We start from the raw sequence: 12131 nt of genomic DNA on the forward strand, positions 1-12131 counted from the left end.
TGTATTTAATAGGAACGTATGTGTACAATATATAAAATTGTATTCCATCTCAGGGTGAGAGGGGGGAGGGAAAGGGAAAAAATCTAAGTTATATGGAAGTGATTGAAGAGCACCAAAAACAAATAAAATAATAATAATAATAATAATAAATGACTCTAAACAAATTCTAGAGCAGCAGAAGCCACAAAACGACAGAGTGAAAGAGATTTTCAGCCCAAGATAGCCTGCAATGGAAGGCTGACAAGAAAGGTCTATGGCACCAGGCACACAGTGGAGCAGAGCCTGGCTTTGGCCACAGTGCAGCAGGGACAGGATTGGAACAGGCTTCAGGGGGCAGAATCCCTGAGAGCATCTGTCAGTCCCAGACTGCTCAAGCCACAAACGTCAAAAACAACTTCAAAGGTCAGTGAGAAAGGGAATGGGGTCTGGCCCCACCAGCAGCAGCCACTGCAGTGGCAGCATCCATTTTTGGAGCACTCAGTCTAAAACCCCTGGGGGAATTGAGCCACAGATGCCATGAGTGGCTTTTCTGGGTTGAGGAACAGGGCAGGCATGGTGGAGCTGGAGGCAGTTGTGGAGAGGGAATTGTACTCACAGATCCTAGGCAGAACAGAGTGCTTGTGGTTGCTCACAGATAAGAGCACAGGCCAGGAGAAGAGTAAACTCCTCTCCCTTGATTGTGCCACCTTGGAGGAACTGAGAACTTACAGGTCCCCAGAGTACAAGTGTCTCTTTACAAAGGACTCAAAAGTCAAGTAATTGGCTGGGAAAATGCCCAAAAAAAGAAATAAAAATAAAACTATAGAAAGCTACTTTCTTGGTGAACAGGTATTTTCTTTCATTCTTTTGGATGAGGAGATACAATGCACACCATCAGAAGAAGACTTAAAAGTAAAGGCTTCTGCATTTAAAACCTCCAAAATAAATATGCAATGGTCTCAGGCCATGAAAGAGCTTAAAAAGGATTTTGAAAATCAAGCAAGAGAAGTGGAGGAAAAATTAGGAAGAGAAATGAGAGAAATGCAAGAAAATCATGAAATATGAGTCAACAGCTTGCTAAAGGAGACCCCAAAAAAATGCTGAAGAAAATAACATCTTTAAAGATAGGCTAACTCAGATTGGCAAAAAGAGGCCCAAAAAGCCAATGAGGAGAAGAAAAAGCAGAATTAGCCAAATGGAAAAGGAGGTTCAAAAGCTCACTGAAGAAAATAGTTCTTTAAAAATTAGAATAGAGCAGATGGAAGCTAATGGCTTTATGAGAAGCCAAGAAATTACAAAACCAAACCAAAAGAAAGACAAAAATTGAAGATAATGTGAAATATCTCATTGGAAAAACAACTGACCTAGAAAATATATCCAGGAGAGACAATTTAAAAATTATGGGACTACCTGAAAGACATGATCCAAAAAAAAGCCTAGACCTCATCTTTCATGCTCCTTTCATGCTGCTTCTTTCATGAAATTATTAAGAAAAACTGCCCCGATATCCTAGAACTGAAAGGTAAAATAAATATTGAAAGAATCCACCAGTCATCTCATAAAAGAGATCCAAAAAGAGAAACTCCTAGGAATACTGTAGTCAAATTTCAGAGTTGCCAGGTCTAGGAGAAAATATTGCAAGCAACTAGAAAGAAACAATTCGAGTATTGTGGAAATACAATCAGGATAACACAAGATATAGCAGTTTCTATATTAAGGGATCCAAGGGTTTGGAATATGATATTCCAGAAGTCAAAGGAACTAGGATTAAAATCAAGAATTACCTACCAAGGAGGAAAAATGGTCATTCAGTGAAATAGAGGACTTCCAAGCATTCTTCATGAAAACACTGGAGCTGAATAGAAAATCTGACTTTCAAACTCAAGAATCAAGAGAAACATAAAAAGGTAAACAGGAAAGAGAAATCATAAGAGTCTTATTAAAGTTGAACTGTTTACATTTCTATATGGAAAGATAATATTTGTAACTCTTGAAACTTTTGTCAGCATTTGGGTAGTTGGAGGAATTATACACACACACACACACACACACATATAGACAGAGAGGACAGGGTCACTTGAATAGGAAGAGATGATATAAAAAAAATAAAATCAAGGGGTAAGAGTAATATATTGGGAGGAGAAAGGGAGAAATGGAACAGGGCAGATTATCTCTCATAAAAAAGGCAAGATAAAAGCTTTGTCAAAGCAGGGGAAAGGGGGGAGGTGAGAGGGGCAAAAGTGAAGCTTACTCTCATTATATTTGACTTAAGAAGGGAATAACATGCACACTCCACTTGGTATGAAAATCTGTCTTCCACTACAGGAAAGTAGGGGAGAAGGGGATAAGTGGGGTGAGGGGATGACAGAGGGAAGAGCAAATGGGAGGACAGAGTAACTAGAAGTAAACACTTTGGGGGAGGGACAAGGTCAAAGGAGAGAATAGAATAAATGGAGGGCAGGATAGGATGGAGGGAAATACAGTCTTACACAACATGACTGTTATGGAAGTCTTCTGCAAAACCACACATATGTAGCCTATATTGATATGCTTGCCTTCTCAGTAGGGATGGGGGGGGCGGGGAGAGGAAGGGAGAGAAGTTGGAACTCAAAGTTTTCGGAATAGAGGTTGAGAACTGTTTTTGCATGTAACCTGGAAATAAGAAATAGAGGCAATGGGGTATAGAAATCTCTCTTGCCCTACAAGAAAAGAGAGAACTTGGGGATAAGAGAAGGGAGGGGTGTGATAGAACAGAGGGTAGATTGGGGGAAGGGGTAATCAGAATGCACAACGTTCTGGGATGGGGGAGGGGAGAGATGGGGAGAAAATTTGGACTCATAATTTTGTGAAAATGAATGTTGAAAACTAAAAATGAGTAAATAAACATTAAAAAAGAACATTTTGAGAATGAAGACCTAAGACTGGGACCACTCTGTCAAAGATATGAACAATTTTGTAACTCCAGCTTAAATTGCTATATTGCCTTTAAGAAAAATGGTAGCAGCAGCTCAATAGTACCTAGTTTAATTCAACTGTTAAAATTTATCATTTTAAAGGACCATTGTTACTTTGATCACTATTTGGTGATACCTCCAAGATGTTTCATTGTGATTTCTTTGATAACCAAAATTTGAATAATGTTTCAGGTAACTATTACTAATTTCTCTAATGAAAAATGCCTGCATGTTTTGATCTTTTAACTGTGGAATTAGACATGTTGAAGTTTTAGCAGAAATTCATTGCAATAATTATCTGATACAAGCCCCCTTTTTCTCCTATGTCTTCTTTGTTTTTCTTACTTGATATCTGTCTATCTTTCCTCCTCATTCTAAACTCATTGATTCTCCTTTTTCTTTCTGTTCAGTTGTTTCTCATCCTATTTTCATCTCAGGTAGAACGGGTATATTTGTAAGTTGCCAGTCATTTACTTTTTTTGGATTGTCTTTCGCTTCATTCAAATGTCATCTATTTACAGCAGAGTAACAACTTATTCATCCCTCCAGGTAATTTCATCTTAAGTCTATTAATTTATACATATTCACTTTGAGTCATTATACTTTCACATGAGACAAACTGTGATCCTTAGTGAAAGACTAGTGAGACTAACCTTCTCAAGTGGCACAGCATGACAGTAGACATAAAATCTTTGTGTAACTAGGAACCTTGGGAAAGGAAAGAAAATGTAGGGTCAATCAAGTCTTTATTCTTCCTTGCAGAGTGTAAATAATTTCCTGGAGACAAACCTTATGAATGTAGTGAATGCAGAAAGACCTTTGGGAAAATCTAAATCTTACTACACTTCAGAGAATTCATACTAGAGAGAAATCTTAGGCATGTAATGTATGAGGGAAAGTTTCCTACCACAATTCAAAGTTGATTCAACATTGAAGAATTCATACTGGGGAGGAACCTTATGAATGTAGTGAATGTGGGAAGGCCTTTAGGATGAAGGAATATCTTAACTGTGCATCAGAGAATTCATACTGGAGAGATTCTTCATGAATGTTAAGTAGCATGTGAAGGGTTTTCTCTACAATGGGGAACATAGTCAACATCAAAGAATTTATACTGGAGAGAAACCTTATGAATATAGTGAATGTTAATAGGGCTCCAGGATGAACCCACGACTTACTGTACATCAGAGAATTCAGATTGGAGAAAAACCTTATGAATGTAGTGAACATGGCAAGGCCTTTGAGAAGAAGATACCTCTTAGTGTGATCTACAGAGTCCATACTGGAGAGAAACTTTATGAATGTTAGGAATCTGGAAAGACTTTTCAGTGTAAATCAGGACTTATTTGACATCAGAGAAGTCATACTGGAAAGAAATTTTTGGAATGTGAAGTGTGTGAAGGTTTTCCCAAGGAAGTCAGTTCTTACTGGGCATTAGAGAATTCATACTGGAGAAAAAATATTTGAATGTAATGTATGTAGAAAGATCTTCTGCCTGAGGTCAGAAGTTCCTCCACAACAGAGAATACATATGAGAGACAACCTTAAGAATATATAATAAATGTGGGAAGGCCTTTAAGAGTAAGACTCAACTTAACTGGAAAGATCTTTATGCATGGAATGATTATGAAAAGGCCATCTATTACAGCTCAGAACTTATTCAATATCAAAAATGCAGAAAAATGTGAGGAATATAATGAATATGAGAAGGCCTTCCAACTAGGGGGCAAACCTTACTCTATACTGAGAATTCATACTAGAGAAAAACTTTATGCATATAATGAAGGAAGAATATTTTCAAACTGAAAACATAGGGTGGAGCCAAAATTACAGAATGAAGATCACATTTTTGCTCTCCCAACACACCTACTGAAGACTTTTAAAAACCCACCAAACCAAATTCAGAGTGGGAAAGTCAAGAATAAATCACAGCAAGTCATTTTTGGCAGACCAGGGCAACTTAGAAAAAGAAGGCTCAAGACAATGGGATATCAGTGGGTCAGCAGTCCAACACATAGCCCATAATCCCAGCAGTGGGGAGCAGCCTAGCACTATGGGAAGGTAAGGGGGCTGAATAGCTGATCAGAAACATCCCAGGAATGTCCTGTGCTGGCACAGGGTCCAGGACTAGTGCTATGTGGCAGTTTCATCTCCCATTAGCCCATTGTGATTTGCATTTCAAAGGTGGAGAGGAGCATGTGTAGTAGCAAGGGAGCAGGAAATTTCTCTAAGAAAGGGCCAGAGCAAAGAGCAAGAGGGCAACGATCCAACCCTTCCCTGCATCATATTATCTTGTAAGCACCAAAAACTTGCAGTCCCCCCTCCCCTACCCCTGACCTAGCTCAGAAAGTAGTAGAACATAAAAATCTGAAGACCAAATTCATTATCCCATTACTCTCTCTCCCCTGCCCCCACCCAGCAGTGAGTAGAACCCAACTCAAACATAAAGTTCAAACTCAAAATAGGCTGGAAAAATGGGACAAAATTATCAAAAAAAAAAAAAAGATATATTTGAAGCAGAGAGATACGCACAGAGTAAAGGTAAAAGGCTGGAGTAGCATTTCTGATCTCAGAAAAAGCACAAACAACAATAAATCTAATTAAAAGAGATAAGGAAGGAAACTATATCCTGCTAAAAGGTACCATAGACAATAGAGGCAGCTAGGTGGTGCAGTGGATAGAGCACCAGTGCAGGAGTCAGCAGGACCTGAGTTCAAATTTCACCTCAGGCACTTGACATTCACTAGCTATGTGACCTTGGGCAAGTCACTTAACCCCAATTGCCACCTCATCCTGGGTCATCTCCAGTCATCCTGAATATCTGGGTCACTAGATTCAGATGGCTCTGGAGGAGAAGTGAGGCTGGTGACATTCACAGCCCTCCCTCATTCAAAACAAAATCAAGTGCATATCATGTCATCATTTTCTGATGGCATGGTTTTCTTCCGCAATGAAGGAAGAATACACACACCATAGATAATGAAGTAATATCATTACTAAACATATATGCACCAAATTGTACTGCATTTACGTTCTTACAGGAGAAGTTAAGGGAGTTATAGGAAGAAATAGATAGTAAAACTATCCTAGTAGGGAACCTCAACCTCCCCCTCTCAGAACTAGATAAATTTAACCACAAAATAAACAAGAAAGAAATCAAGGAGGTGAACAGAATTTTATAAAAGCTAGATATGGTAGACCTCTGGATAAAATAGAATGGGTATAGAAAGGAATATGCCTTTTTCTCTGCAGTACATGGCACCTACACAAAAACTGGCCATGTATTAGGGCATAAAAACCTCATAATCTAATGCAAAAAGGCAGAATATTAAATGCATCCTTTTCAGATCATGATGCAGTATAAATTACATAGAATAAAAGACCATGGAAAGACAGATTAAAAATTAATTGGAAACTAAATAATCTAATCTTAAAGAATGAGAGGGTCAAACAACAAATCATAGAAATAATAACTTCATCTAAGAGAATGACAATAATGAGACAACATGCAAAACTTATGGTATGCAATGAAAGTAGTTCTTAGGGGAAATTTTTTATCTCTAAATGAATAAATAGAGAAAAAGGAGTTCAATGAATTGGGCAGGCAATTAAAAAACCTAGAAAAAGAACAAATTTAAAATCGCCAAATAAATACCAAATTAGAAATTTTGAAAAACAAAGGAAAGATTAATAAAATTGAAATCAAGAAAACTATTGAACTAATAAATAAAACTAAGAGCTGGTTTTATGAAAAAAAAAAAAACCAATTCCTTTTCTTTACTTCCCACTCCTTGACAAGGCAAGCAGTTTGAGGGAGATTAATTTTTGTCATCATGCAGAATACTGCATGATAGCATTTACCAAGGGTCAGTAGCAAGTGAATGAAGTCAATCTGCCAGGTTTCAAAGGGCGCATCTGGGAAAGGTTATTGCCCATGAGCTGGCTTCAGAGGCTTTATTTGGGGTACATGGGACACATCTCATAGGCAGTGAAAACAGCTCTGTTAAAACTCCTGACCCATAGTCCCATAGTCCTATCAAGTTCACATCTCTCCTTTTGAAGCTTTTCCTGGTTTATGATAAGCATTCTTTTCTGGCAATGGCTATTTCTTCTTTTGTTAGGCTAGGAGGCTCAGATAGGCTTTCAGGACAAGATGGATATAGTAAGGCCATGCTTATGGGAGACTGCATGTCAAAAATTTAGAGTTAAAGCTGCAGTTTTCACTGCTTTGTCAACCAAGTCATTTCCACGGTCATAAATGTTGTTTTCTTGGCTGTGCCCTGGAATTTTAAATACTGCTATGGCCTGGTGAAGCAGTAAACTGTTTCTTATCTATAATGGTTGTCCTGAGGAAGTGAGGAAGTTCTGATGTTTCCACAGTATCCCAAAGTTACATGATAAAGTCTCATCTTCACTTTCCATCTCAGGTAGATAAATAGCAGGATTGAAGGTGCTTACACCAATTACATTCTCTCTTTCCTCAGAGGCAAATAGATGAAATGGAAGAACTAACTGCATGACAATAGGTGGGACATTGATAACCAACTCAATATCAGTAACATACGAAGCCATACGAAGCCCACAAGCTGGAGGGAACTTGGTTGAGAGCTGGATGGTGGGAAGGGTTTAAGGAAGGTGTCAGGGATAAAAGACACAAGGAATGGTCCCACCTGGGTCAAATAAAATAGTGGTCTGTCCTAGTAAGTGACTAGGGGCCTCAGAGACTGGGGCAAAAGGGTGAAAAGTGCTGATTCCTCCTATAAAAAGGGAAAGTGTTTCTGAGATATGGGCTACAATGGTCATTTTAGCAATCCCTGCAACTGATGTACTCTCTTCAACCTTACGGAGGGGAGGGGAGAAGGCAGAGCGTTTTAAAACTGAGTGTGTCATCAGTGTCAACTACTGCAGGCACTTCTTGCCTCTGTATGAACAAAGAGATATCTCCAGCAGGAGTCTTGGGGATAATGGGCATGGTCTGTACACCCCCTCTTTTTGCTATCCCTCCTGCCAGCTCTCCCCAGCTAGTCCTGATGAGTGACTGAGATTGCTGGAAGGGCCCCTCAGTTTTTCTGGGGTACTTTCTGGCACCAACTTCTAGTCTCCCCTTTCCTGACTGAGACAATCATGGGTTGATACAGAATGAGTATGAATACAACAAAGCCTATAGAATCCCTCCTGGGATAGAATACTCTTTGGCAAAATCCTGGAGTTCTCCATGCTCCCAGGGCTTGGAACCACAGGTCCTGATCAAGCTGGGAGAACTCAGTCTTGCACTTTGAAAGGGAACATAGAAACTGGGGTGCTGGTGAAGTCTTTTGGTAAAGGTGGATATATTTTAGGTAGCTAGGTAGTTTAGGCATTGTTAAGGAGAAGGTTTTCACATAATTTAATCCTCTCTTTCACTGATTCTAATTTAGATCCATGGTTTTTTTTCCCTTGCCTCTGAGTACCATTTGTCATAGCTGTTCCACTCAAGAGATTGTTTCCTTATTCATCAGTTTCAGCCTTGAATATTCTAATTTGGTTTTATCAAAGCATCCCAATGGGGTCAGCAAAATTTAGTGTCATCACTAGTTAAATCAACCCAATCCTGGCTGTGTGAGGGAGAGTCAGGGCTATATTTCTTATACATTTGAAAGAGATTTCTTGGGGTATGTTAGTAGGAACTACAGTACCTTCCACCATACCTTTACCACACATCTGTCCCATTTTACAGGTGAGTACCCAAAGTTAACAATACCACATAACTAACAAGTACACACACTATAAGAGGATATAACAAAGGAACATAACAACACAAACACATAAAATACAAGTACACAGGTACAAATGTTCCACACGTTCACTAGAATTACAGAAGTAAACATTTCACAACTCTAACCAACTGTACAATTAAAATGTTCATTTCAGCCAGTTTTACCACACACAAAATCAACCTTGCAAGCAATTCTTACACCAATAAAATTTACTGCATGCAGAAATAGAACCTACAGTCCATAGGCTCAGACATGTATGTATAAAAGAGAAGAGAAGAGAAAGACTGCTGGCCACAGATGCCCGTGTATTATAAGAGAAAAGACACACACAAAAGCCAAACCTGTGTGCAAACAGTCCTTACCAGAGTAATCCAAGCCAAGAAAAGGCCCAAGAATATTCCTCACAAGGAAAGGTGGGCTTGAATGAAGGCTGAGCCCAGAAGAGTGGAGCAAGAGTGGGGTGTTGAACTTGCCCATCAAGGTGAGTTGGGACCCTGGGAAAGATCTGGTAGCACCTGTCCCTTCTCCCTGGTACTGCCAAGCTCAAGGCTTCACCCTGCATCCACCCCTTAAAAACTTCTGGGGATAGAATTTTACTGAGCCAGTCTTGAAACTAAGAAAACGAAACAGCAGTCCAGAGACAAAGAGCCAGTAATCAGGGCGCTGTTTAATTACTTTGTTTCATTAGGAGGAATGTATTTGTAAATCAGGAATCCTGATACAATTCCACCTTACTGAAGTGAGGACAGAGATTATATACATAAATCACAAGTGGGAACGGGGAAGGTGGATTACAAACAATGGTTTAGTGATTTCCCAGGAGAAATTTACAGACCTGACAATAGAACAGTTCTTGAGTCTTTGGAGGTTGTGACCTCCTTCCCTAGGGCACAACACCACAGTTCTGTGACAAATCTTTGATTTGCTTTTCTTCAGGTACACAGCCTGGTATTGTCAAGGTTTGATTGATCATGTTGAGATACGTCATGAGCTATGACTCACAAAAGAGGCATTTCTGAGAAATCTAAATTATTAGTGTATATATATATATATATGTATATAAGTATATCGTATATATATTAGTATGTTCGTTATGCGTATATCAATTATAAAATTCATAATTCACTTCTCAGAAGTGATGTTGCAGAAAGGTTGAGAATCTAAGAAGGGTCAGGGCCCCTGTTTGGGATCTGTGGGATGATGATAACTGACAAGACAGTGAAGGCAGAATCACTCCATTCTTACTTTCCTTTGATTTTCTCTGTCAGGGAGACTGACTCAAGATAAATCATAAGATATTGAGAGCATTTAGCAGTATAGAGAGAACGTAAAGCATTGGGCCTAGATGGACTAATAAAAATAAAAGCTAGCACTTACAGGCAGTTTACTATATTCTTTGCACTGTGCTAAGTACTGTGGGGATAAAAATTATCCAACCTAAAATAAGAGAAACTGAGGCAGAGTTCTGAGTCAATGGCATTTTATTAAAGGGTCCATGGTCCCCTCTAATGAAGTGGACTTCAGAGTTTCCTCACAATCTGAGATGCCTCCTTCCAGGGCCTGATTTTTATAGAATTGGGTATGGAAACATTCAAGAACAGTTATGCCAGGTACAGAATAATTTCATTGGTGACATATGGCTTATAGGCTAAAATATGCAAAACATTATATTGGCAGGGTCACAGGTTGGGCAAAGCAAGGGATATCTCCATTGACTAGGTGGTGATAAGGTTTTCATAAGATGGTCACGTACTCATACTGGACAAAAGAGAATGGCCCTGAGATACAAAAATAATTTTGGGGAACTTTCCATGTAGTTGAGTCACCTCTGCTACACTGGGTTTGGTCACCATGACAAAGAAAAACAAAGGTGGAAGACCTCCAGCAAGTTTTTCATGATTATGCAAGTGATCTTAACATCTGCAGCTCACAGCTCTGGGCACAAATATACAGAGCTTAAAATCATATAAAATTGATTGATTCTGATTGAATAGAGTAAGGGTCTTCAATGAAACTGCTTCCTCAGTACTTTATAATGATTATCTCATCTGGTCCTTACAACAATTATGAGAGATATTAAGAAGGTAAAATCAACGGGTTTTCACAACAGATTGGATATAGGGGATGGGAGAGACCAAAGAGACAAAGGTAACATATCTAGGTTTCAAGCCTGGGTGACTGGGAGGATGGTGGCCCCCTGAACAGTAGTAAAGAAACCAGAAAGAGGGGAGAGGTTGGAATGGGGGAAGACTGAAATTTCAGTTTTGGAACTGTTCAGTTTAAAATGTCTATAGGACATCCAGTGTCCAATGATCACCAAATGAAATAGTATGGAGGAAGAAGGGAACAGGGACGAGGAGGTAGGGGACCAAAATATAGCAAGTGTTGATGAAAATCCAGCAAATGAATTTTTGGAATAGTTAGATAACTAGAAGGAGAACGAAGAGGGAGTACTGTCACAAAACTCCTCTTTATCAACAGTGATAAAGTTTGCAAAACTCAGCAAGGATGAAATTAAGAAAAGACCATCAGATCTGGCTATTAGGAGATACCTAGTATCTTTGGAGAGCTTAGTTTAAATTGAATAATGTGATTGGAAGCTCTACTATAGAGAGTTAAGGAGAGATTGAGAGAAAAGGAAGTAGAGGCAGCTATCAGAGATGTCCTTCTCAAGGAATTTCACCACAAAAGGGAGGACATATGTGTGATAACAGCTCATGGGGATGAATATGTCAAGGGATTTCTTTTTGGATAAAGGAAAAATGAGTATGTTTGTAGGCAATAAGGAATTAGATGTGAATAGAAAAAGACTGAAGGTAAGTGAGAGTGGGGATGATAGAGGAAGCCATGTACTGGAGAAGACAGCATGGAAGGAATAACTTGTACATGGAGAAAGGTTTGCACTAGCCAGGAGAAGAGCCACTTCTTTATATGAGACAGGAGTGAAGTTGGAAAAAGTGACAGAATGTGTGAATTAAGAAAGTGTGAGAAGGCAAAGATTTCAATCAATGGCCTCAATTTTTTCTGTGATGTATGAAGCAAGGTTCTGAGCTGAGAGACTGTTGTCTTAGAAGTCTGAGGAACAATAAAAAGCCTCTCTGGTGATGGAGATATGGTGGAAGAGAATTTGTAAAGAAAAAAAAAAAACAAAAAAAAACAAAACCATGATCCAGTCTAGCTTTGTTCTAGAGCATTTGGGTAGGAAGGAAAATGGAAGTAATAATCCAAGGATGAGGCTTGGTAAGGCAAGATCACTGATAGGAAAAGGGATTAAGGCATTCAAAGAGAAGAGAGCAGTGTAGATTGAATTCATTCACAAAGAGGTGTAGCCATAGCATGGGATATAGCCTAGGAAATAAACAAGTGGTCAAGTACTTGTAGGTCATGGTAAGGATGAAAAATGGGATTTAAGATTACAAGAAAGAAAGGGATATAATAATAA

The sequence above is a fragment of the Notamacropus eugenii genome, chromosome 1 (genome assembly GCF_028372415.1).
Source record: "Notamacropus eugenii isolate mMacEug1 chromosome 1, mMacEug1.pri_v2, whole genome shotgun sequence".
Taxonomy (NCBI): domain Eukaryota; kingdom Metazoa; phylum Chordata; class Mammalia; order Diprotodontia; family Macropodidae; genus Notamacropus; species Notamacropus eugenii.